Raw genomic sequence first — 26,213 nt, forward strand, 5'->3', positions numbered from 1 at the left:
AGCCTCACCATCACTCCAACAGTCAGGAAGGACCTCAAGACCTGGATGTTCAGCCAATAAGTACAGGCAGCATGATCCAGCAGAAGGACCCCACAGTGCTTCAAAACCCTCAGGGGTGAAGCAGCAGTGCTCTACAAATTCTGATTGATTGAATTTTGTTTTAATTGTTTAGATTCTGATTCACAAAGGTAAATTACACTTTGGAGTATTTACAATTTTGATTAAGTTTAGTACTTTTGGCTAGTCACAAAAATTAAACAGTAGTAAACCCAGCACCACACATGTTCAACCTCTGGTACTGCAGCAGCTTCCCCTGGAAAATAATGGATGTAGAGAATTAAAATGAAATCCCACAGAAAATAATGTTTACCTTAAAGTATTTTAAAAGTATAAATAAATATAATTTGATGTTAAAATTTAAATTTTTTCCCATCCAACTGTTTTCAAAGGCCAGTTTACACGGCAGTGGAGGTGGTGGTAGATGGAGTAGAGGGCGGCAATATAGGGCATGCAAAGGAGAAAATTACATAATGGGTGTCTACATATTTGAGGCCTAGTCAGTGCAAACATCCTTATGTGAAAAGGATATTATCTTGGTAAATAAAGGCAGCCTAGTTATATTTAAAGTATACAAAACAGTGATTGATGGAATGCTTGAATTAAACTCTGCCACTGGTAATCACCCGGGCCGCATCCCAATCCATCATTATTTCGCACACCATGCCACCTCAGTTTGGACTCAGCTATATGCAAATTAGTGTTGACCCTGCCCCAATAGGAACAATCCAGCCCGAACTGCCAAGCCAGGCCCTCCCTGAGCCGGAACACAAGCAACCCAAGATCGGTTTTGCCCTAGTTCTGGGCTCATTAGCCGGATACAGCTTGGTTCCGTGGCAAAGTGTGATTGTTGATTCTGTATTTTGAATGAACTTTTTTAGAGAGCATGATTACCAAAAATGTGCCCTGGCTCTAGAGGAAAGACAGCAATAGGCACACAGGGGGAAGAATAGATGGAAGTTAGAGATCAGATGTGATCAAGGGCAAAACAGTTCCATTGTAATGATTTGTGATTTTAAGTAAAAAAACAAGCACTGGCATAGCCAATAGGTCTCGCCTTTGGGACCTTATAAGTGTTTAGCCAGGCAACAGTTGCTTAACTAAATACTTATAAGGGCCCAAAAGCGAGACCTATTGGCTATGCCAATGATTGTTTAATTATGCCCAGGCCATTGAGAGAGGGCTGTGTGCAGGCGTTTCCAACCAGAGTTATTTGGGAATGTGAGCATAGGCAGGCAGCTCTAGCAAGAGTCACTGTGAAACAAAAGAAAGTTCGTTTGCACAAGGTATTTGTTTGGAAACTTATGCCATGCAACCAAAGAAAGTTTGTTTACACACGGCATTTGTTGAACAAGCAGGAAGTGGGATAAGGGAGGGGGGTAGGCGGAGAGAGGCACGCAGGCTGACAAATGGTGTGCACTTTCGCGGCCGCTTTGATGTTCTCAGTGGCCGCGCAGCTCACTGAAAACATCAAAGCGGCCGCGAAAGTGTTCACGCAAGCTGACAAATGGTGCGCGCGCCCGGAGCACAGGCACTGTAGTTGGAGGCCTGAAAAGCCACTAGTCTGCACTTCCAAATCCCTCTTACTAAAACTCTCGCCAGAGCAGCGCTAAAGCGCTGGCTCAGGCAAGACCTAAAAAAAGAATGTGTCCTTGTGTAATGCAACTGGTGCTCACGTAAAGTGCTCTGATACCTTCGGGTCAAGTTTGCCCTATATAAAACTCTGGGGGGGGAACAAATTGACCAAGCACTGGAACCCCCTGACACAGATCAATTTAATTTCTAATACAGACGCATTGAGATGGGCACAAATCCACACCACCTTCAGACACTCCACATACTTACCTATTCAAGCAGTACAACCAGACAGCACATATCACCAGAGGACGCAGAGCTTCAACATCACTGAGTTTCAGTTTTATGAAGCAGGCTAACATTAACACAGCTGTAAATGTTACTGACCAACAAGAGCCCATTATATCAGAGGTGCTGCAAAGTACAGGCATAGTGTTCTCTTGAACGCTATACTTAAATTTAATGTATAATGCAGAAAAAAAGGCTTTTGCTTAACGTGACAAACTCTTAAACCATTGTAACTTTAACACGCATAATGTAAACATTCTTTTACAGCAGAATGTGTGTAAGCAGGCATTTGCTTCCATTGCCTTTTTCCTCCAGCGAAGCGGGTTACACAAATCAGTACATAAAGTGAAGTCTCTAAGTACATGTTGTGACTTACGCACTATCCTAAAATATCAGCCATGGTGTTGTAAGTCTATTACTAGTACATCTTGCCCCTCCCACGATATGCAGAATCAAAATAGAAGTTTCAGCGTAAAGCAAATTAGTTTTTTTAAAAGTACCTCTTTTCTTTGTTGAAAGCTGCAATGAATCTCCCAACTTGCGCTTTCTTTAGGTCCCTTTGCTAGAATGAAGATGCCAGTAAAAGTGGATTTCCATGGCATGCTGCCTTTGTTTTGCCTCCTGTGCACACCGGTTGGCTGGCAGGCTACACAAGGCTGATTGATCTGTGTTTACACATGACCCTCTGAGGAGAAAATGGGGGGTTAATTACACTCCCGCCAAAGAGGCAGCTGGCTGCTAACAGAGACCGTGCTCCTCGTGTTTCTCCAGTGACGGCTGTTCTTTGACGGAAAAATACAAAAGCTTCTTTTCACAATTTTTTAAGTATGAAAATGCGCATGAATAATTCAAAGGTATCCCATGTTTATATTCCCTTTAAGATATCCGTGACGTTTTAGAATTCTGTCACCGCTGACCAGGAAGTGCAAAGGTCAAAAGAAAGAGGGCGCAGGTAACCTTACATTGGGAGACACCATTAACTTTGACACACTCAGTCCTTCTGTTGTTCGCCTGACACCGCTTACCTTTTTTGGTGTTTTCCATCTTCTATATGCGTTCGATAGCTGTTTGGCCAAAGCATGTACAGCTAACCTTCGAACAACGTCATTAATACCTAGCCCCTGAAAAAGCAAAAATAGCTATGAACAGCAAATCTTCGACCTGTGTGAGTTTATTACATCCAGAAAAAAAATATGTAGATAAAAGCAAGGTTAAATAATAAAATAGCAATGTTCTCCTCAGTATTTTCTCTATTTCTCTTAGTGTGCCCTCTCCTAACATATATCTGAGAGCTATGCTGTGTACAACAGCAAAGAGGAAATGACTTCAAGTTGTCATATTTTCGGTTTGGGAAATTCACCTACTGATGTTTCAGTAGATTCTGGAACTAGTCGTTTTGATTTTAACCCTATTAACTCAGGGCAACAAGTACCAGAATGCAAAGATAAACAAGCGGCCGTGCAGCCATGAAAGTGATCGTGATCAAACATCAAAGCGGCCGCGAAAGTGAAAGTAATTGCGGTCAAGCGCGCGCGCCCGCACACATGCACTGTAGCCCTAGGCTGGCCAGGTAGCACTTTTTGGAGCCCTCTCAAAAGTCTCGCCAGATCAGCGCATACGCTGGGTCAGGCGAGACCTAATAACCATTTGTAACTGCCATTTTATTTGCAACCACGTTTATGGATTGACTAACTTCGAACGTGTATTTCAACTAATTACCACAAGGTGGCAGCATATATTCATATATAAAATATGTCAGTCGGATCCGAAGCATTATCATTCGCATTGTGTCTGTGTGTTTTTTAATACATAGTGGGAACTTAGCCCATTGGTATTGAAGCGTTTTAGATGAGGACTATATTTTTCTTTTAATATGAAAGGCAGAAGTTAAACATCTTTTTAGGTATGGAAAAGTCACTGCTATGCCAAGAATTTCAGGCTGTTAAATTGTGGGCAGGATTGAAACCAGATTTGCATTTGAAAGATCAGCAGCTCTAGTCCTTAAGCAACATCTCTTACCTGTGAGTTAAACTTTCTCCCCTTAACTTAAAGTGTATTTATTTATTTTAGTTGATATTTCTATTTAGGTAGTGGCTATTTACCTGCCCTTTCGCTAGATAGTAGAGATTCTGCACTGTTCGGCCAGCAGCCATGCAAAAAGCAGGAAACGTTCACTATTTGCATGGCATCTGGCTAAATAGTAAATATTCTGCACTTCTATATTTACCTAGTCACTGGATAAATAGCAAAGGTTTTGTACTATTTGGCCAGTAGTCAATCAAACCTGGCAAAAGCAGATGTATGATTGAGCCAGAAGCCTTATAAATAAACCTAATTATTTGTGTGGCTGCTACTTAAATATACTTTTATGTTATTTGACCAGTAGCCTAGAAAGTAGCAAAGGAATTTTACTATTTACCTGGCAGCTGGGTAAATAGCAGCAATGATGTATTGCAGCGGCTCCAAAACTTTTGACTCCTGAGGACCCCCACAGAATCACAACTGGAAGCCGGGGACCCCCAAACAATTTGTACAATTTAAATTTTAAAACATTAAAACAGTAATTCACAAAAAATACACATACAAGTACACACCAAGCAAATACTTGCATCACTAAAGCTTTTAATATTTTATATTGAAAAATATGCAAAAATCTAAAATTTTAATGGGAAGTTTGGTGCTGCATCTCGGCGACTAACCTTTCTATGTTTGGTTTTATTTCCGAAAGTTGAATACTTAGGTTATATTCTACATTTACCAAGCGATTTCTGTACCTATTTTTTAGGTACATAAGATTTGAGAAAGCTTTTTCACATAAATATGTGGTGGGGCTGTTTACTTGCTCCAACATCAAAGCACCTAACAATCCACACAATCATACTAAAACATATGCATCAAATAGGCAAGGGTGTTTTCACTGCTGTTGCAGACTGTGCTGCACCCGTTACGTGAGAGAGGCAGCTTCAATGATAATTCCTAAGCTTTACTTGTCCTGTGACTGTAGGAAGTTTGTACTGATATACTGTTATAAAGGTTTTCTGTCACAGAGTGAAGCTTCCACTGCTGTTACCATGCTGCACCTATTCTGCAAAGGAGCGAAGCTTGCACTCATGCCCTTGCCATATCCGTTCTATGAGGAATGGAAGCCTGCAATGGTGATGCTGAGCTGTGCCTGTTATGTGAGGGGCGGTGTGGTATACTTCTATGAACCTGGGAAACTTGTCAACTGATGCACCTTGTGTAGCTGCTCTGCGAGAGAGGAACGCTTGCACTGCTAATACTACTATGTGTTTGTTCTGTGAGTGATACTTGCACTGTTTTTTTTTTTTTTTGAAAACCTTTATTAACAGTTCAATAGAGAACAAATATGGGCCTACAACCCCCCGGGGCCGGCCGCTAAGCAATCAGAGCAAAAACAGGCAAGTATAAACACAGGCAGCACATCGGGGAGCAGAATCGTGATGCTAATACTGTGAACAGCGTAGGTAGGGCACCAGGAGAAAAAGGTTTTCGTTTTATAATGAAACAAGGCAGAAGGATCAGGTGCCAGACAATTTTCAAACAGCAATTACAGGTACGCAGAGTAATAGAAGTAAACGGTTTACAGCAATCTATTAGGTCAATGGCGCAAACACAAGAACATCAGGATGAGGAAGAGTATCATAAGCAGTTGCGCCTGCAGTCCCCCGCCAGAACTCCCGGAGAGCACCCCGGAAATTGTGGTACACATGGAGCGGCAACGAGTCATAGCAAAGGAGGTGTATCACACTGATCCCAGAAAAAGAAAAAACAAAAAGAATCAGAAAAGAAAAAGGAGGCCATGGAAAAAGAGACAAAAGACGAAAGAATCCCCTCCCCCAACCCCCCACCCTGCACCTCTGCAGATGAGTACGGCCCCCCCCCCCCAGCAGTGTGCCTGTCGCCCTGGAACCAGACCCGAAATATAGGAGAAGAGGGAAAAAGAAGTAGGAAAAGAACCCCACCAGACGGGGGGGTGGAGAAAGTATTAATAAACTGGAGGAGGGCCTTCAAAACATACCCCCGGCTTCTCCCTCCCGCACGGTAAGTTTCCCCCAAAGTGAACAATAAACAGCACAAAAGCGATCTTCTCAAAGCAAGATGGGGAGCACTATGCACCTATTATGCTGTTAGCTATGCCAGGAGAGCACGCAACCCCTGAGCCCGCCCGTCCACTAGACGACCACCCCTGAAGGATCAGCCTTATCCCTGACCACTCTTTGGAATTCTGCCCATGCCTACCCCTCGACCCAGCACCATATCCAACGTTCCAAGGTAGAGAATTGTCCAAAAACGTCCGAGAAGCGACGCACACAGGTGGGGTGGAAGTCTCTGAGCATCAACACAGTCCGCAGCGTGGAGAAACAGGCTTCCCAGTGCTGCCCCAGGATATGCACTGTACTCAAGGTCCAGGAAGGCAGAAGCAGCCAAAGCAGACAATAGTTGCTGGAGTTGTCCCTGGGTCGCAGGAGGGCACGTACGGGACGAGGCTACCACACCCCACTCAGGTCCGACGCCTCCGGGACAGATCAGGCCCTCAGCTGGACGAACACACTGTAGCATACTGGCCTGAGTGTCCAGCCGTGCACTAACCTCAGGGGTGGCCGCCAAAGTGTCCCCCTGTGCGCAGTGTGGGTAGGCCCTATGTACGTGCGGACAGGCGGGTCGCCTTTGCCCCAACGCCGACGCCACACCGTCGAGCTTACTCCCCAAGACCCCGACACCATGAGATACTTGCACTGTTGATGATGTGCTGTACCTATTCTTTGAGGGAGAGAAGCTTGCCCTGAAACTACCCCTCATGTTTCAGAAGCATTAATCACACCCACTATTGTGTACCTGTCCATTGGTGCCATATGCCTGCATCTGGTTGTGGGTTCTAACCATTATCGTGAGCATCCACTTGATACCCCGTCTTATTTGAACATTTGCAGGAAGGGCTGCCCCCTTCCTCAGAGAAACATTTTAGACATTCCTGTGGATTTTAGATTGTGGAAGGGCCAGGAAACGGTAACAGTTTGCATACAACACTGTATGTTTTTGCCTCTCTACCCCCAAGTGAGGTCCGCTGCTGGGCTTGGGCTATTAAAAGCCCTGCTCTCACTGCCCACACTGGACCTGGTTTGCAGATATTGGGTATAGGTTTCTGCTATCCTGTTTTGCTTGGCCTCTGTGGTATTTCTGCACCTGCCTTAGACACTGCACTGCTGCCTCTGGTTGACCCCTTTCCCAAATCCTGTGCTCCCCTAACTTTCTTCATGTCGTTCTATCCCTCCATAACCTTGCCCAATACCAGTCCCTTGCTTCCTCACTTTACCATTCTCTTCCCAGTACTGCCACACACATACCTCACTAGAGTTCTTTATGATTAGTAATCCTAATAACTTATTTTCAGAAGAGCTCCATGCCACACTCTTGCAGTTTCAAAGCACTGGAAATAACAGATGTAACTACTTCTCAATATGTCAGTTCTCCACTTACCATTCTCTGGAGGGTGGCAGGTAAAGGCTTCTGTCCGATAATTTAAGCTCACAATTTCAAGGTCACACCAAATGTCAGAGGAAAGACAACGCAGTATTTCGTCTGTCTCTTCCGGTTTCTGATACTCTGGCCTGCTCCTTCGTGCCGCATTCCAGTCACCTGCTTTTCTTCTATCCTCCTATGCTTCTATGACCTGCACCTCGAGATCTATGGGTGTTTTTTTCATTTCTTTTGCCAACTTTTTACCTCTCTACCACTAGCATTAACCCTGCTGCCCAACATTGCACTTTCATTGTGCTGATACACTGCTGACATAAACACTCTCATTCCTGTCCAGCCCAGCGCTGTCCTATGTGATCAAAGTCGGCTCCGTCCTTCATGGCCGCCCATAAATTCCACTGGCCATTTTCTTCTGTTGTTCACACTTACATGCAGTTTCAGAGGGAGAAGAGCCCTCCTGCCGATTCAAAGTCTTCGAATGCTCTTCAGCCTCGACACAAGAGGCCCAGCTGTACCCTGCTTTCAGGAAACAAGCATTTGCAATGCAATAGGTCTCGCATTTATAAGAGTTTGAGCTATTGGCATTGTAAAATTACAATGCCTTTTATTTATGTTTTGGTTTTAAAACAAATAAAAGGCATTGTCATTTACAATGTCAGTAGCATAAACTCGCATAAAAGCAGTGTGTGGAGTGCAGCAGTGTGCGGCGTGCAGCAGTGTGTGGCGTGCAGCAGTGTGCGGCGTGCAGCAGTGTGCGGCGTGCAGCAGTGTGCAGCGTGCAGCAGTGTGTGGCGTGCAGCAGTGTTTCGTGTAGCAGTGTGAGGCATGCAGCACTGTGGCGAGCAGCGGCGTGCAGCACTGTGTGGCGTGCAGCAGTGTTTTGTGTAGCAGTGTGCGGCGTGCAGCAGTGTGCGGCATGCAGCAGTGTGCGGCGTGCTGCAGTGTGTGGCGTGCAGCAGTGTGTGGCGTGCAGCGGCATGCAGCAGTGTATGGCGTGCAGCAGTGTGTGGCATGCAGCAGTGTGTGGCGTGTAGCAGTGTGCGGTGTTCAGCAGTGTGAGGCGTGCAGCAGTGAGAGGCGTGCAGCAGTGTGTGGCGTGCAGTAGTGTGTGGCATGCAGCAGTGTGTGGTGTGCAGCAGTGTGAGGTGTGCAGCAGTGTGAGGCGTGCAGCAGTGTTTCGTGTAGCAGTGTGCGGCGTGCAGCAGTGTGGAATGCAGCAGTGTGCGCAGCAGTGTGAGGCGTGCGGTAGTGTGCGGCGTGCAGCAGTGTGCGACGTGCAGCAGTGTGTGGCTTGCAGCAGTGTGTGGCGTGCAGCAGTGTGTGGCGTGGTTTGTAAACAACAAGAAAAGCGGACATCAAAGGAAGGGTGGGAGGTAACGAGCATATGGGGTGTGAGTTATAACGAAAGCTAATTGTAAGAGGGGATGCAGGAAGTGAGGCAGAGCGCGCGCTGGTGAAAGCAGTCTGCTGCTTTCAAGTCCGATGCCATATGCCAGCTTCGCGCTTGAATGCCTCACATGCACTGGCCATAAACCGCATTCCTAAGGTCTTGTGCCCCTTACTAAATTGCTCTGAATGCGTGAGGCGGCGCAGGAAGTAGCTGGTGGCAAATGGAATGCGCGTGGCGTGCAGCAGTGTTTCGTGTAGCAGTGTGAGGCATGCAGCACTGTGTGGCGTGCAGCGGCGTGCAGCAGTGTGCGGCGTGCAGCAGTGTGCGGCGTGCAGCAGTGTGTGGCATGCAGCAGTGTGTGGCGTGCAGCGGCATGCAGCAGTGTGTGGCGTGCAGCAGTGTGTTGCGTGCAGCAGTGTGCGGCGTGCAGCAGTGTGCGGCGTGCAGCAGTGTGCTGCATGCAGCAGTGTGCGGCGTGCAGCAGTATGCGGCGTGCAGCAGTGTGTGGCGTGCAGCAGTGTGTGGCGTGCAGCAGTGTGTGGCGTGCAGCAGTGTGAGGCGTGCAGGGAGAGAACATAGTGAAGGCAAGCAGGAGAAAGAACTCATGCCTAAGGAACAAATTCTCCTGCACTCCATCAATGAAATGAAGGCTAAAATGATGGAAACATAAAATAATATTGAGAGAGCAGTGAGAATTTGGGAGGAGAAACTGTTGTGGATTAAAAGTAGATTGATCGGAGTAGAAAAAGAGTAAGAAGTGATAAGGATCATCTTGAACGAAACGGAAAATGAAAGAGACAGCAGCTGCTACAGAGAGCCTCCGAGCTTTCAAAACTACTGTGATTGACACCTTTGTATTAATGCACTCTAAAATCGAACATCTGTAATATCTATGCAGGGACCCCAATTACGTTTTTAGGAGATCCGGCATAGACACTGGTTGAACTCCTACTAGGAGTACTGTGTACAGTTATGGGAGACCTGCTAAATCTTGAGAATTACTTGAATGGTGGCCAGTACCATCAGACTACCACACGTAAAAGGGCAGAAACAATGTGAGAGCTGAGAGCACTGTGAAGACACTCTACATAATGCGGAGAGGCGGTGTAAAATGTGTGGCTGCTGTAAGGAGAAAGTAAAGCTTTTTCTCCCCAGACTTCAACCTAAAGACGCTCTCTAGTTTGTGTTCTCACAAGGAGACTCAGCAAAGGCGTTTGTGGACAACATAACAAATAAAAGCCTAGAATATGAGACAGTGGCATATACCATGTAGTGTTTTGCACACTGTTTTGGATGGCAAACCTAGCCCCAACTAGACCAGTGTGTCCTCCTCTGGGAGGGACGAAGGAGGACAACAGGTTTTTGTCTCTGGCCTACTTGACTCTGTTCACAATGCCACCTCCCTTTCCCCCAGGGCCGCTTGGCCCTTTGTGACAGACGTGTGCTATTTTACTGAGAATGGTTTATACTATGTACTCCCAAGCCGAACATTTTCTTTCTCTTGCAGTCAAGGGCACGTGGGACCGTGATTGATGCATGAATTGAGGATCTAATACTGTGATTTATATATGATGTTTGTAGGACAGGCTATTCTATTTGTGCAATTGTGATTTTAATAAAATGATTGATATCTAAAATAAAAAAATTAGACCATTCGTTCCCCTCTTCTGCTGTACTCGATATACTGACTGCAGTCGATGGAAGATTGAGATGGCCTTTTAAGAATTGAAAATTGTGACAGACTGAACAGCAGATGTTGAAGTCCATGATCATCTTAATAGGACTGCCAGTTCTACATCTGCAACACCATTTAGAATGGTTGTACATTCTCCTCCCATCCAGTGACTGGACTTGCTATAGTTCATTTACCCCAAAAGTAAAAATCGCTGGGTTGACTAGAGATTTACTGCATGACTCATAATGACAATGACCTGAAACCAACAATGCACTACACAGGTGACACCATCTAGACCAACGCTACCAACAGGCCACAAATTACATTTAAAGAATTTTTTATTGTATCTCGGAGATTTCTGGCTAGCTTGTTGAAGGGCTTTCAATTTTGGATCTTGTGGAAGAGCCAAGACAAATCATAGCCAGTCGGCAGTGCTCAAAGGAGATAAGATCTCAAGACAGTGGAAAAGAATATGAACTGCAACGTAGCCCTTCACCGAAGGGGTTTAGCCAAAGGCAGAAATAGGCAGAAGAAACCGGTTCCCACCAAAGGAAAACATGCTACGTTTGATGTCTACATTTAAAGGGTAGTGCTCCCGCAAGGAACCACGCAAAGGTTAGACCCTTCGATAGGTAACACACATTCCAGTCTTCTTCATTTGCAGAAAAAAATAGAGAGTGGGAAGTATAGAAAAAAGGAGTATTTGGAAAAGTGTTTATTTGACTTTGCCATTAGACATCAACATTTTAAAGAGTATAAACAGTTTCTTTGACTCACGCCTAAGCTTAAAATGTTCAATATCATGGGACTCCAAAGGGTTCCTGACACTCAGCGTAATGCTTCTCTATTCAGAAGGTCAAAGAAACAAGAGTGACTGATTGATCAGTAACGAGTCACCGAAGAGCAACTTTTAGCAGTGAAGGCTGGCATGTAAAAAGGGCAGTGAGGCGGGAGGGAAAAAATACGTCCTGAACAAATAATAAAATGAAAGTGATCGCGATCGCGATCAAACATCAAAGCGGCCGTGCAGCCACGAAAGTGAAAGCAAACGAGTGCTTTCAGGCTGCCAAATGGTGCGCGCGCCTGGCGCACATGCACTGTATTTGGAGGCCTGAAAGCACTCGTTTGCACTTCCAAAACTCGCTTACTATAAGTCTCGCCAGAGCAGCGCTAAAGCGCTGTCTCAGGCGAGACCTAAAAAGGGGACATATGATAGCAAATTGCCCTGGGGCTGGCCGCGAACACAAGAGAAAACAAACGCACTGCCGTGCGAGCGCGACGTCGGGTGACTAGCAGAATAAAATAATAAAATAATACCAATCACCCTTTAGCTCGCACCTAAAGCTGAATGGTGATTGGCCAGATTGTATTGTGGTTTTGCCGCCCTGAACTAACATTCACATCTAGCTGTGCGGGCGCATGGGTGTTTTGTCTTTTACTACGACGTCAGGCACTCAAGTCCTGCGGACCCCTTGGGAATGTATCACGGACCTCTGGGGGTCCGTGGACCACAGTTTGGGAAACGCTGATGTATTGTAGTGCGGTAGTCTTGCAAATAAATTGATTAGAAATGTCAGTATGTACCTATGGCTGGCTAAATAGTAGACAATGTCCACAACTTCGCCAGCAGCAATGCAATACAGAGAAACTAAACTGTTTACCTGGCTGCTGTCTAAAATAGCTTACATTTAGTTTTATTATGCCCTATGCAAATTTCAACAGGTACTTACATCAGGCAGAATTGCAAACAAGAAGAGGACACAATTGCCCTCCAACTTTATGAAAATTAGGGTCCTTTTATATTATAATTTCATTCACAAAAAGTAGTAGCAAATTCGGTACATATGTTTTGCGCATAGAATATTTCACAAAATATTAAATAGCAAGGGGTTGCAAAACGACCTGCCTAATTAATATTTATCCATTTGTGACCCTCTGTGATTGGTTGTAATCACAGAGATGGTGGCCTACGAAGTACAGCACACGGTCCTCTCTGTGACTGCATTTCAAAATAGATTTTTTGTTTCAAAGCAGCCCTTGGTCCCTAAACGATCAGGTGCTGGTTAAAAGAAACGTTTTTCGGTTTCGGAAAACATCTCCCCGCAGAGGCTGCTGACATAATTTCCAAACGGGAAGGGGAACCCTTACCTTTTTCAAATTAGTTACCACCCCAAATCGGGGATCGTTAGCTCATCAATGGTTTGTGATAGCAATTGCAGTCACAAACTATCAATAAATTCCTTTCTGAATTAGAAAGGGAGAGGAGGTAAGCCCTTTCATGAATCCTCTCATTTGCAATTCAGAAATGATCATGAAAGTCCGTTTACAAATCGGAAGAATTTCTAACTTATAAAACGTGTTTGCACATAATGATAAGCACTTTTATGCAGTGGCGTAACCAAACTTGAGGAGGGTCCCCTTGCAAAGTATATAAAGGAGCAACCCTACGGACTCACTCATGAGCTCTCAGGCGAGGGTACTGTGCTGAGTAGGTCGCCTGGAGCTCAAGGTACCCCCGCACTGTGGCCTTTGTTACACCACTGCTTATGTAGTCACTAATCCCGAGATTTTGACGCATGAGGCCTGTTGTGCTAAAACGCAGGCACTAACTTATGGGTCATTAGATCCCAATTGTTTGAACGTTTCCAAGTTGTTTTGACAGACATGGCCCAGAATTTCACTCCATTAAACAATAGGCCAAGGAATAGAGATGGGAGGCCCTTTAAGGAGCTTTTCTTGTTCTCCACAAATGCTCCTACTCCTTTATTTGTAAAGGTGACTAATAATAATGAAGCGGTGCGTAATGACAAAGAGGATTAGAACCTCTGCCTGACTAGTTAAGGCTGTATACTCCTCGAAAGCTATGCAATCACTCTAACTCACAAAGCTAAGGGAATGCACCAGGGCCAGATACAGGATTACAAAATGGCTCCATGTTATCAGAATACCTCTTTTTCTGCAGCAAATCAGTGCATTCTGGAATTAGTAATTCTGTTCCGCTCAATTAAACAAATCAGACTAAAACACCTGAAAACAATGATTTGTAAAAGCAAAAATAAGAAGAACTGGAAATATTCCATCCCTGTGACATAGATCCATCTAATATTTGGGGTGAGTTTATCAAAATAGAAACAGTTTCACAGGGCTCCTTATGAAGAGACCAGCTCAGTATAATTAAGAGGCATCATTCCAATCTCAAGACAGAAAAAAGCTATGGGCTTGATTTAGAGTTTCGAGGATGGGGTTAACGCCTTCAGAAGAGCAGAGGACAATACCTCCACCATCCTGAGGGACCTCTGCTCACCAAATGAGTGAGGTCTGTGAAGGATGGCCGTAAGGGTTGAGAAACTCAAATGGCACAAGTCAGGAAAAATTGTATAATAAAAGGTGTTTCCCACAATGGGCACAAATGTCATCACCAAGGGGATGCAATCAGTAGCCTTTCCAACATTCAAGTGCATGCTTCATATTAATCTCTGTGACCAAGATCCCTGATTAAAAACATCAATAAACCACAATAAATGAATAACCACCACCAAAATGCTTCCATTGGCACATTAAATAATAATCAGACATAAAACCAGCTAAAACAGCATTTCATTCCTCCTTTTGATTGCACATTTTAAGAAAGAGCAGGTGTTCACACAATTCAAGGAACAATGCAATGTTTGCAGATATTCCAAAGCGGCCAGAGAAGTCTGAATGTCCCGCCTCCTAACAATAGGAGGCAAATACATCCTACTATATTCCTGATAGAATATGCACACACAAAAAAACACCTTGTCCTTTGTATCCCATGTGTCCTGTTTCTCAGGCTCCTGGTCATAGACCTTTTCACCCCTCACACTCTAATTTTCATCCAACAGTGCTTCTGGTTCTGCTCCCCCGGTTTATCTATTCCCCTGGTTTGCCTGTTCCTAATCATCCTGCTCCTGGTTCTCCTGATCCATGTAGTCCTGGTCTTAGTCATGGTACTCCTTTGTCTGGTCCTTGTGTATCAGGCCCTCTGGTGTTGTTCCCACTGGCCTTGCTTTCCCCCGCTCTCTCAGTGGCCTAGCCCTCCTCCCCCAGCCTAGTGCTACTAGTCTTTCTGCTCTCCTGGTATGCCTGTTCCACCTTGCTCTGGTCAATTTGACCCCAGTCCCCTCTGTCATGGTCCTCCTGGTAATGGTCTCCTGGTCTGGTCTTCCTCATTCCTCTGACACTGCTTTTCCTAGTTCCCATGTTGTGGGTCATCCTGGTATAGCACCCCCTGAGTCTGATCCTCATGAACCTTCTAATGCTCGACGCACTGGGCCTAGATTTCCTAGATTTCCCCTGGTCATTCTAATCTAGTCTCTAGGTCCTGTTAGCCCTGGTCCTTTCTGGTCATAATCTTCCTAGTACTTGTGCATTCATTTCTGGTCCATTGGTCTTCCTTGATTTTATCTCTGTGGTCATGGATCTCCTGTCTCTGTGTCCTTCTTTCCATTGGTCTCCTGGTACTGGTCCTCTTTGGTCTGTCTACCTTGGTCTGCTACTCCTGGCCCTGGTCGTCCTCATTTCTCTGGTCCTGGTCAGAGCTCCCAGGCCCTCCTAGTCTTCCTCTTACCTTTTGCCCTTGGCCTTCTGTTCCTTCTATCCCTGGTATTTCTGTTACTTCTGGTCCTTGTCCAATGGGTCAAGTCCCTATTCCACAACCGCTTGGCCCCACTGATCCACCTCACCCTGATACATGTGCCCTTAGCCCTGTTCTTCATTGACCCAGTGGACAAGGACCTGAAGGAGCTTTCAAAGTGGTGGAGCCAATCCATACTCCAAAATGCAAGTAGAAAATGGCTGTGGTGGGCCCACCGTACCCTACCCCACACTCCCATCTTTAGCGATCAGGGAAACGTTATCTTTTTTAAAATAAGCGGCAGTGTATTTTTCAGTATATTTTTTTGTGAAACTACACAATCGCTGGTTTTGCCAAGCAAGTTTGAACTTCTCCAGTGATGTGATCACCTCACTGTGAAATACTGTAGAGTGGCGAGAGTAATATGGAACAAACATAGCAAAGAGTAGGAAAACCCTAGGGAGGACAATCTAGACAATAGTATAGGAGTAAAACGGAATAGGGCACTGGAGAGTGGCACATATAGGGTATAGAGGTGGAACATAGGGCACATGAATGACATAGAGAACAGAAACTGTAGTGAAGACAGGGTTCTGCTTGCACATTGCTATGTTAGCATAAGCATATTAGAAGTTAAACGCCATTTTGCCACTTTGCCGCTTTTGCACACGACACTACAGGTATCTGTTGTTGTAAGTTAAACTGCTTACTTTTCTTCGCATGCGAACGGTCTGTTTTTCACATCCCTAGACTTACTCTGTGACCTCAGTCTGTACACCATGTGCAGAAGTCTTCAAGGTCAAATAACAATGTATGCTGTTGATTCAGGTTGATAGGCCCACACTCTAGACACAACGCGCACACAGCTGCAAATATCTGAAATTCGGGTGCCTTTAATATTGCATTGCATGCATGATTCTGGCACTCGGAGAAAAACCTTTCCATTTACAGAGAGCGTTGCTGATCCTGTGATGTGATTCACCTCAATTGATCTTGGAGGTACGGGGTTCCCCGTTCAAACCTAGAGACCTTCTATTATTATAAAACCTAGCTCCTAGCCAGGGGAGGGTGGTACACAAGGTGCTATACAACCTGTTTCCACTATCATTGTAACATCTCTTTGTGTTTTATGGAATTGTAGCAATGCTGATTGTTTTATTTCTAATCATGCCTGCTTATGTTAGCGAAAATACTGCATTTCCGTGTCTCTGATTACTCACGTTGTGGACTTGTATGAGGATAAAAACGAAAGAGTGTTCTTGATTCCCACTATTCCTCAGAGTACCCTAAGTCACTTGTTGTGGGTTGTCTAATCATTGGTAGCTTTGCTGTAGTACGGAGAACGAATGAGACACTGATGCTAGTCGGATAGGGGTTCTGGGTACTGAGGTGGGTTTTTTGGTACACCACAATTCACTGAGGTCCTGGTTTCTTGTGCATAGTTCTGTGCATGAGCAGAATCCCCGCAACAAAACAAGATTATAACACATTGATACTAGGGAGGGTCGAGGAGGGTAAGAAAAAGTGAAGGAGAGGAGAAAAGTGGCCGAAAATAGAGGGTGGAAATCTGGGACATGGAAGGGACAACTGTAGAGAGGAAGAGAGGATGGTAAGTGAGAAATTGGAGTGACTATATAGTAAGGAAAATAGTACATGGATAAAGAAGAGAGTAGAATGCCATAGCAATAATAGGGGAAGAGCTAGGTAAAAGAGAGTATAAAGTTACTGAAGTGCTTTGATGAGCGGACCGATGGGAGGGAGAGGAGAAACAATATGTAGATTGGAAAATGTGTCAAAATGAATAAAAGTTGTAGACAAGGAAAAGAAAACAACAATGGAGGGGAGACACTGGGATAAAAAAAAAAGCTTGGGAGAGAGTCAGGGAAGACATTGTAGTGAAAAGGGTAGCAAGAGACAGGAAAGAGACGTCACACCAAGTAATGCAATTACACCACATTACATGGCCAAACCTAGTGCTGCTTCACTTCTACAGCACCACATCTGCTCATAGTTTTTAACTTTGCTAGTTATTTCAGTATAAAAAGCTTTTTAAAGCAAGGTGTCATAGTTGTAATTCCTAAATACTAATTATGACAAATTCTGTGGGAGTAAGATCCAAGGTTTCAGACAATGCTATATTTTACTTGTTACTGGTTGAGAAATTAAATGTAAGCAATGAGAGGCAACCCTAGCAAAAAATTAATTGTTGAAGTGATAGGGGAGATGACAGCCCTGTGCCACCTCTTGTATTACCGTGCAACAAACAAACATATATTCCCTTCTCCTCAAAATGAATCTGTGCAATGCGCTGGATAAGAAAAATGGAGACCAGAACCAGAAGTCCAATTGTATCATTTGGCAGTTCCCTGGTTTTTGGCTGAAGGTGAAAGATGTTTCCTTTTATGTGCTCGGATTGAAAATAAACCACAATCGCTGATGCTGAGCAAGCTGCCTTGCCAATTAAGGTGCACCAATGTTGAGATGACTGTCTGCAGTACTGCATTTCCATCCCAGAACTGGAGCCGGAACTATGGTAGCCGGGCCACGAATGAAGGCAGGCCTTAGAAGATATAGGACTCGGCAGCAGGATCACATCACACCGCCACGGTCATGCAGGATTGCGTGTCTACCCTGGGATCACTCAGATAGGGTCGAATTTGCATAGGAAGATTGGTGTGACATAGAGCCTCAGAGCGGGCTTTGTGTGGAAACGCCCAGGGGTCCCGCAATATCAGTACAGAGGAGCTGAGTGCCTTCCAGCTCCACTTACATTGCACCGAGGGCAGTGACATGGTAAGCCTTGCGTCATTGGCATCATTCTTCGAGCACCATGCGTGCACACTTTTGTTTGTGCTGCCATACTGTGCCTAGCTGCCTGGCTGTCTCTCGGCGAGAGTGAAGCCAGCCAATGACAATAATTATTTTTAAAATACATATTTAATCTGCAAGGTGACCAATTGTAAACTTTTACTTTGGGATGCACATTAGAGCAGGGGTAGAGCCCCAGCGCCCTAACAGAGAAATCGTCCCTGTTAGTATATGCACTTACATTCAAATGCTTCACACATATTGCATCCCCACTACAAGAAGGCCACACCCTACCATTGCTTATTAGCCATTTCTCTTAATGGCCGGCTAAAGTAGGACCTCCTTCACACTATTTATCCGGCTGCCAGTCAACTTGTACATCATCTCTACAATTTAGCCTATGGCCAGCTAAACACCAAGAATTGTGTACTATTTTGATGGCCACCGGGAAAATAGCAGAGGTTATGAGCTATTTATAGCCAACAACTGGGTAAATAAACACTTTCTTTTATAAGCTCCTTGTATAAGTGTACTAGCCAGACCTAGCTCTGAGGTACAGCTTCACAGAGTTTGGTTTCGGCAAAAGGAAAAAGGCAAAAATCATTGCACATTCCATGCCCAAACATAAAACTGAAATTGCCCTGATTAATCAAACACTCAATCTGGACTTCCTCTTTGTCACCGAGATGTGGGCTAGGGACAATTCGTGTCACGACTTGACAGACACTGTCCCACCTGGCTATACCATTCTCAGATGTGACCGCCCAGTCAGCAGAGGAGGCGGCCTGGCCTTGAAGACTCGGGACTCCCTTAAATGCACCCTTAGCTCTGTGGACGGTGACCCTGGCTCTTTACTGGAGGTAGCCTCATTCAGGATCAGGCTATCATATAATTATAACTTCTCAGGCCTTCAGGTGTACCACCCACCAGGCCCAAGAGCCAGGTTTACAGAGACATGCTGAAAAACATTGGAACCATTTGTTACCACCACTCACTTCACCATCCTAGGGGATTTTAATTTTAATTTAGAAAATAAACAGGACAGTGGCTCAGTGCGCATCCTAGAGCTCATGATATCTTTGGGATTTGAGCAACTGGTTCAAGCTCCAACCCACACTGGCGGTCACTACCTGGACGGCATTTTAACCAACCACAACGATTTTGTGATCAAGACAGTTCAGCCCCTTTGTTGGGTCGACCATTGGTTGATTGAGTTCAAAGTCTGTCCCACTCTCCCCATCATGGTGAAGGAGGGCTCTTCACCGAGGCACATACATTGTAGGGCACTGAACAAGGTCACAGCCAAAAAATGGGAGGCCGCCTTGGCTTTGACGTGTGAAGGTAGGCACATCTTGCACCCTCCCACGGCAGAGGGTTTCCGCAACTGGATCAATAAGGCCCTTGACACTGTTGCCCCTTTTGAAAACTATGTCATTAGAAGAGCTACACGATCGGCCCCGTGGATCTCAGAAGAGCTCATATACCTTATGCGGGAGTGCCGCAGACAAGAACGCAAATGGCGCACGGACCCCTGCGCAAGGGAAAAAATCAAGCAAAAGTCTGTGGAAAGACAAACATGCCATCTTCCAGGCCAAATCCTGTTTCCTAGCCGAGAAGATCCTGTCAGCAGAAAATTCCTCTAGCATGCTATTCAAAGTCATCAAGGCAGTCTCTGAGCCACCAGGGACACAGCTGCTGACCTCCTCCCAAGATTTCTGTTACAGAATAGCTACCGACATTCAGGACAAGGTCCTCAAGATCTCTTAGGAGCTCAGTCCTACGGAAGGTGATGAACCTGATGTTGAGGAGCTCATCCAGGACCCTGAGAAGAATGCCCTTACATCCTTCCCACAAATGACGGCTCTGCAATCCAAATAAATCCTATTGGGCCTTAAATCCAGCGCACAGTTGGATCCTTGTGTGCCCTCCTTACTCAAAGGACCCTGTAGCTAACTTCCTGTGTAAGATGTTTAACAACATGCGTTAGCTATCCGACCACCTGGAAGGAAGCCATCGTTCAGAGTTGACCCTTAGAGTTTAACATTTTCCACCTATCTCCCTTCTCCTTGCCCCTGCTAAAATCTTTGAAAAGTTAAGCAACATCGAATTAATGAAATATATTGAATTCCAGGAGATCTTAGACCACTCGCAGAACTGGTTTTGTGCCGGTCACAGCACTGAGTCTGCCTTTATTGCAGCCACTGACCACATTGGCATGCAGGTGGATCAGGGTGGATCGGCGGTGCTGTTTATGCTTGACCTATCGGCAGCATTCAGCACCATCTACCCGGTGCGCATGGTTCAGCGTTTGCAGGAAGTGGGAGTCATGAGTAAGGCTTTGCAGCTTCTCCACTCTTTCATGTCAGGGAGAATGAACATTGTCTGCTGCTGAGGTTTCAGAGCAGGGCTTTTAGCCTTCAATGTGGGGTCCCCCGAGGTTCTTCCTTGAGCCCCACCCTCTTTAACCTTTATGTGGCCCCTTTGGCTGAGTTGGTGAGATCATTCGGGTTCCAGGTGCTTTCCTATGCAAGACCTCTGGCATCCTGGTCAGGTAAACTGCTCTCCCCTCATGCAGCTCCGTCATTGCATCCCTGCCCCCTGCACCTCTCTACTTCCAGGTAGGTGTTGAGGCCCTCCTCCACCCGCAGTCTCCTGTCTGCGCCTCATCCCTGGTGATCAAGTGGGAGAGCCTTGCCATTCTTCTGGTCCACTCTGCCAGCCTACGGTCTGTTTTTCTGTTGTTTTTCTGTCTTTCCATTTTTTGTCAATCTGTGCCTTCTGTTTTCATCTCTTTGTGCCTTTTTGTCTGTTTGTTGCTTTTTTGTCTCTTTGTGCCTATTTTGTACCATTTCTTCTATTTTCCTGTTTTGCCTTTGCTCCCTCTTCCCGCCGCTGCTGCCCCCACGGCTCCTCCCCCCCATGTGTTCCCTCTCCCGCCTCCCAGCTGCTCTCCCTCCCCCAAACCCTACTTAAATGGTGGCCACTGTACGGACGCACTGCTGGCATGCCAAATGCAAGCTCATCTGTGCCCGACCATGACTAGTGCCAGGGATCCTGGTCCACTGACTACCCACCACTACGACTCACCTACTCTGCAGGCACTCAACCCAGGAAGAAACAACAACTGCCAGCTATCAACGCCAAACACCACCCATGGCCAGTTCTCCTGCTGACTGCACCTTCATCCACCTCTGGACGCCCACCGCTACCTCCAACCCACCAGATGCCAGCGAGCCCAAACCCTTGAGCTCCCTCCTCTTCATTGTACGCTCCCTACACAGACACGCAGTAGAGATCTGGGACCTCCTCGACAACTTATCGCCCAATGTTGCCTTCCTCACAGACACCTGGACCAATGCCAGCTCTGCACCTGACATTGCAACCCCCATCCCAGAGGAATACAAGATCCAGAGGAAGTACCGCCCCAACCACCCTGGAGGTGGACTCGCCATCGCACATAAAAACTCCCTCTGACTCACTACAGCCACCACGAACGACTCCTCGGCCCCCAAGGAGCACCTCCATTTCCAGATCCAGATCAACCCCAGGATGACTCTACATGACACCCTCGCCTACAGACCTCCTGGACCGTTCACCACGTTCACCACAACCATCACACACCACATTGCGCCCCACGTCCTCGCCTCCATGGACTACGTACTGCTCGGGGACCTGAATTTTCACCTCGACAACCTCAGCAACCCCAACCCCACCACCCTCCTGGACAACCGTGCCAACATCGGATTGAAACAGCTCATCACCACTCCCACCCACAAGGCAGGACACACCCTCGAACGCATCTTTGCAGGAGGAAACAACATTTACTTCAGCCACACCACGCAACCCCTCTGGACGGACCACCACTGCATCCATTTCTCCTTTTTAAAACCCACCACACACAAGCCTACCCCATGCCCCCATGCAGGAACTGGAACAAACTCCATGAAGAGCTCCTCAACTCCGCCCTCAACCATGCTCCTCCACCCACCACGACCGATGCCAAAGCTGCAGCCAACGAAAGCCACATGGTTCACCACCGACTTCCGAGAATCCAGATGCACGTGCCAATGACTAAAAAAAGCATGGAGGAACAGCAAAACCTTGGAAGCATGCACCACCTACAGAACCGCCATGACAGAACACCACCAACTCATCAGATCCACGAAAAGAAACTTCGTCCAAGACAGAATGCTCTCTAACGTTCGCAAATCTAAGGAACTCTTCAACATCATACAAGAATGCATCAAACCCCCCAGCGAAACCTCTGTAACAAACTCGGCTCATACTTCCATCACAGGATCAAGACTCTTTACGACAACGTCAACGAACAGAACCAAGGCACCAACACTTCACCTACCACTGGCAACGCCACCCAGCCTACCATCACTGTCTGGACCCCTGTCACCACAGAAGACACCGCTAAGACCATGAGGAGCATACACTCAGGAGCCCCCACCGACCCCTGCTCAAGAAGCCCTCCGCAGACCCTACGGACCTCAAGAACTAAAGACCCATCTCTCTCCTCCCCTTCGCAGCCAAAGTCACAGAGAAGATCGTCAACAACTAGCTCACGAACTTCATAGAATCCAACTCAATCCTCAACACCTCTCAATCCGGATTCCACAGTAACCACAGTAGATGACATCCGTACTATCCTGGACCAGGGCTACACGGCGGCCCTCATCCGGCTAGACCTCTCAGCAGCCTTCGATACCATCTCCCACTGCACACTAACCCCCAGACTCCACAATGCCTGCATACAGGGAACTGCCCTAGACTGGATCCGCTCCTTCCTCACCGGCCAAACCCAAAGAATCAGACTCCCTCCCTTCCTGTCCAAGCCAACAGAGATCAGCTGTGGAGTACCCCAAGGATCCTCGTTCAGCCCCACGCTCTTCAACATCTACAAGGACCCCCTCGCTACCATCGTCAGAAAGCACAGACTCAGCATAGTATCCTATGTCAACGACACCCAGCTCATCCTCTCCCTCACCAAGAAACCCAACATCACCAAACACAGCTTAACGGAAGGAATGAAAGACGTTGCATCCTGGATGAGCAGCAGCTGCCGGAAGCTCAACTTGTAGAAAACGGAAGTCCTTGTTCTTGGATCCACCCCCTCCGCATGGGACAACACCTGGTGGCCACCGCCCTCGGAAACCCTCAAACACACTTAGATCATTCCGGCAACCTCGGCATCATACTCGACTCCTCCCTCACCATAAACCGACAGATCAACGCCCTTTCTTCCACGTACTTCAATACCCTCCGCATTCTCCGCAAGACCTTCAAATAGATCCCCCCCGAAATCAGAAAGTCCATCACCCATGCGCTTATAACCTGCAGACTGGACTATGGGAATGCCCTCTATGCTGGAATAAACAAATTTCTACTCCAAAACCTCCAGACCATCCAGAATACCGCAGCCATACTCGTCCTCGGCATCCCAAGACAAGACCACATCACCCAGCAGCTGCGAAACCTCTACTGGCTCCCCATCAAAAAGAGAGTGACCTTCAAGCTGCTCACTCATGCCTCCAAAACCTCGGACCCCAATACCTCAATGAAAGAATCTCCTTCTATGCACCCAAGAGAAACCTTTGGTCTGCCGACCTTGCCCTGGCCGAAATCCCACACATCTGCAGAGCGAGAACGGGAGGAAGAGCCTTCACATACATTGCAGCTAAGACCTGGAACGAACTTCCCCTCAGCATCAGATAAACCCCCACACTGCAAGCATTCAGGAAGTGACGCAAGACCTGGCTCTTAAGATGAGACGAAACTACTCGTACCCTCCCTCCACCCAGTGCCTTGAGACCCTCACGAGTGAGTAGTACGCTTCACAAGTCCCTGATTGGTTGATTGATTGCTATGTGGATGACACGCAAATCATTGTCTCCATCTCAAATGATTTGCAACTGGTCGAGAGAAAATGAACCAGTGCATGACCAGCATTATCTGTTGAATGAAGGGCAACTCACTATAGATTAATGCTGACAAGACCGAGGCACTGGTATTTGGCTCGCAGAACTCCATCTGGTCAAATGCCTGGTGTCCTGCAGACTGTGGTCCCCTCCCTGTCCCGGTTAGGACAGCGAAAAATCTGGGGGTCACTTTCGACAAGAGTCTGATTTTTGATGCTCAGGTCAGCCAAACTGTCAGCACTTGCTTCTATATTTTAAGAACCCTTAGAAAGGTGCTGCTGTATCTTCCACCTGAATTGCAATGGTCCACTATCATTGCACTAGTCACCTCCCAGCTAGACTACTGCAATGCTCTGTACCTCAGCATCAAAGCGGCGTCCCTGGACAAGCTTCAGGTGGTAAAGAACGCATAGGCTAGGCTGATCCATAACATCCCGAAGCACCAATCAGCCAGGGAGGGAATTTGTGCCTTGCTCTAGCTCCCCATTAGGAAGCACATTTCCTTCAAGGTCCTGAGTTTGGTTAATAAGGCCTTGCACAGTAAGGGCTCGTCGCAGTTGAAAACCATGTTTCAATTGTACACCCCCGGGAGGACCTTGAGATCCTCCACTCAGAAAAAAACTGGTCTCTCCTAGAGGGTGTGATAAAAGGTGTGAGTTGGAGGGTGAGACCAGGTTGCCATAGGTCCTGAAGGTAATTGTGTATTATTTGCAAAGCTTTGTAGGAAGGTTGGTATTTGGTTGGGATAGAGGTATTTGGCTCAGGTTTTCTCTGTTGGGAAGAAAGACCACACATTGCATGGGCAGCTGTGCCACCCTGTCTTTCTTTCCTTTTCACATCAATAAACATATGCGAGAATGACAGGAGTTTTCCCATCTAACCCCTTGAAACCCTCTGCAGAGAATACTATAAATAGAAAAATGGGATATCATAGGGTTCAATTTATATCAGAAACATTCACACCACAATTAAATAATTAATTTGCCCTGGGTTTATGACTTAACCATGTATTACTTTATCACAATTTTCAGGAGTCTATCTATGCATCTGTACACATCCCATAATGTTTTGTAGATCTCTCTGCAAAGGTAAAAAAAATAAAGAACTAAAATTGCATAAGGCATGAACAAGACTCAAACATTCAACACATTCCAAGTGCCCACTAATGATGGGAGACCTCATAGTCCATTTGTACGTGCTTGCTTTCTTATTATTAGATACAAAAAGGTGGTTGTGTATGAGTCCAATTTCCACTCTACCCGGAGTTAGTCCCAATATTAAGGGAGTTCTGGGACACCTGTCCCTTTGCTTTCTCCTTATGACTGTATAAATTAAATATCAATATATCTTGTTTGACTCCTCCTCAGGACAAGGAGTACAAGAGAACCTGGGCCTGAAAGAAGGTCACATAAACAATAAATGTCCTGCAGACCACTGCTTATACAAGTCTTCACCGAAATGGAGGATGGAAATAAACAACTCAATTCCTGAAATCAGTGCAGGACAATGGTGCCTGTTAATTGAACAGCAACATTGCCTGTGAATTAGAGAATAATTACCAGATAGAGGACAAAATCCTAATCACATAGCTTGACTGGCCGAATGAGGTCAATTGGGGCGTCTCAACTTCGATTAGGCAATGCTTTCCACTTAGAACATCTTGCATGTGAAAGCCAGTGTCCCAAAGATGCTCCAGCACCAAAATCAGGAAGTGTACTGACGTGACGTGATGTGACGTTATAGCTCCCCTGCATTTTATGGTTTTGCACTGCTACCATTTACCAGAAGATCCACCTTCAAACTGCTCTGTATCACACAAAAACAATAAATGGTAAAAGACTACTTTTTATCAGGAAGAAAATCAACCGAAAGATTCAACAAAAGTGCCTATGCTGATGAAAGGCTCCCCGCCTCAATGTTCCTACGTACAAGAAAAAAAACATGGTGGAACATCTTTCTCGGTTCAAGCAGCCACACTATGGAATTCACTACCCACACACAGAAGATAAGCTGATAATCATTTTAGCTTCGGAAGATTACTCAAGAACTGGCTCTTCACCACATGACAACCATACTCACAACACAACATTATACTCAGACATAACCAATTTTGCTTCTCACGGCATAGAGATGACTTTGTTGCTATACATGTGTCATTGTACATTGAACTATCCCTTCTGTTATAAGCAGATACATTCATATAAGGAGAAACATTTAGTTTACACCACAAGATACATGTGTACATCAGATACATGTGTCAGACAATGACATAATTGCAACTTCTATGTAGATATAGTTACATAAATAGAAGAGTTTATGCCTGCTCCTAAAACTTTAAGAAATGTGATCAAAAAAACATTTGTATACTTCACCAAAAGATAAATTGCACATCAGACAATG

At 45.9% G+C, this 26,213-nt stretch overlaps 1 long non-coding RNA gene across 4 annotated transcripts in view; it reads right to left on the reverse strand.

Moving 5' to 3' along the window:
• LOC146855537 (uncharacterized) overlaps positions 1-26,213 on the reverse strand; it is a 174,939-nt gene that overhangs the window by 29,496 nt on the left and 119,230 nt on the right. For all 4 annotated transcript variants that reach the window (XR_014981341.1, XR_014981338.1, XR_014981339.1 and 1 more), the window contains one exon: positions 2,946-3,041. This is a non-coding gene — a long non-coding RNA (uncharacterized LOC146855537). The remainder of the gene's footprint in view (positions 1-2,945; positions 3,042-26,213) is intronic.

Source organism: Triturus cristatus, chromosome 4_1 (assembly GCF_964204655.1).
Source record: "Triturus cristatus chromosome 4_1, aTriCri1.1, whole genome shotgun sequence".
Taxonomy (NCBI): Eukaryota; Metazoa; Chordata; class Amphibia; order Caudata; family Salamandridae; genus Triturus; species Triturus cristatus.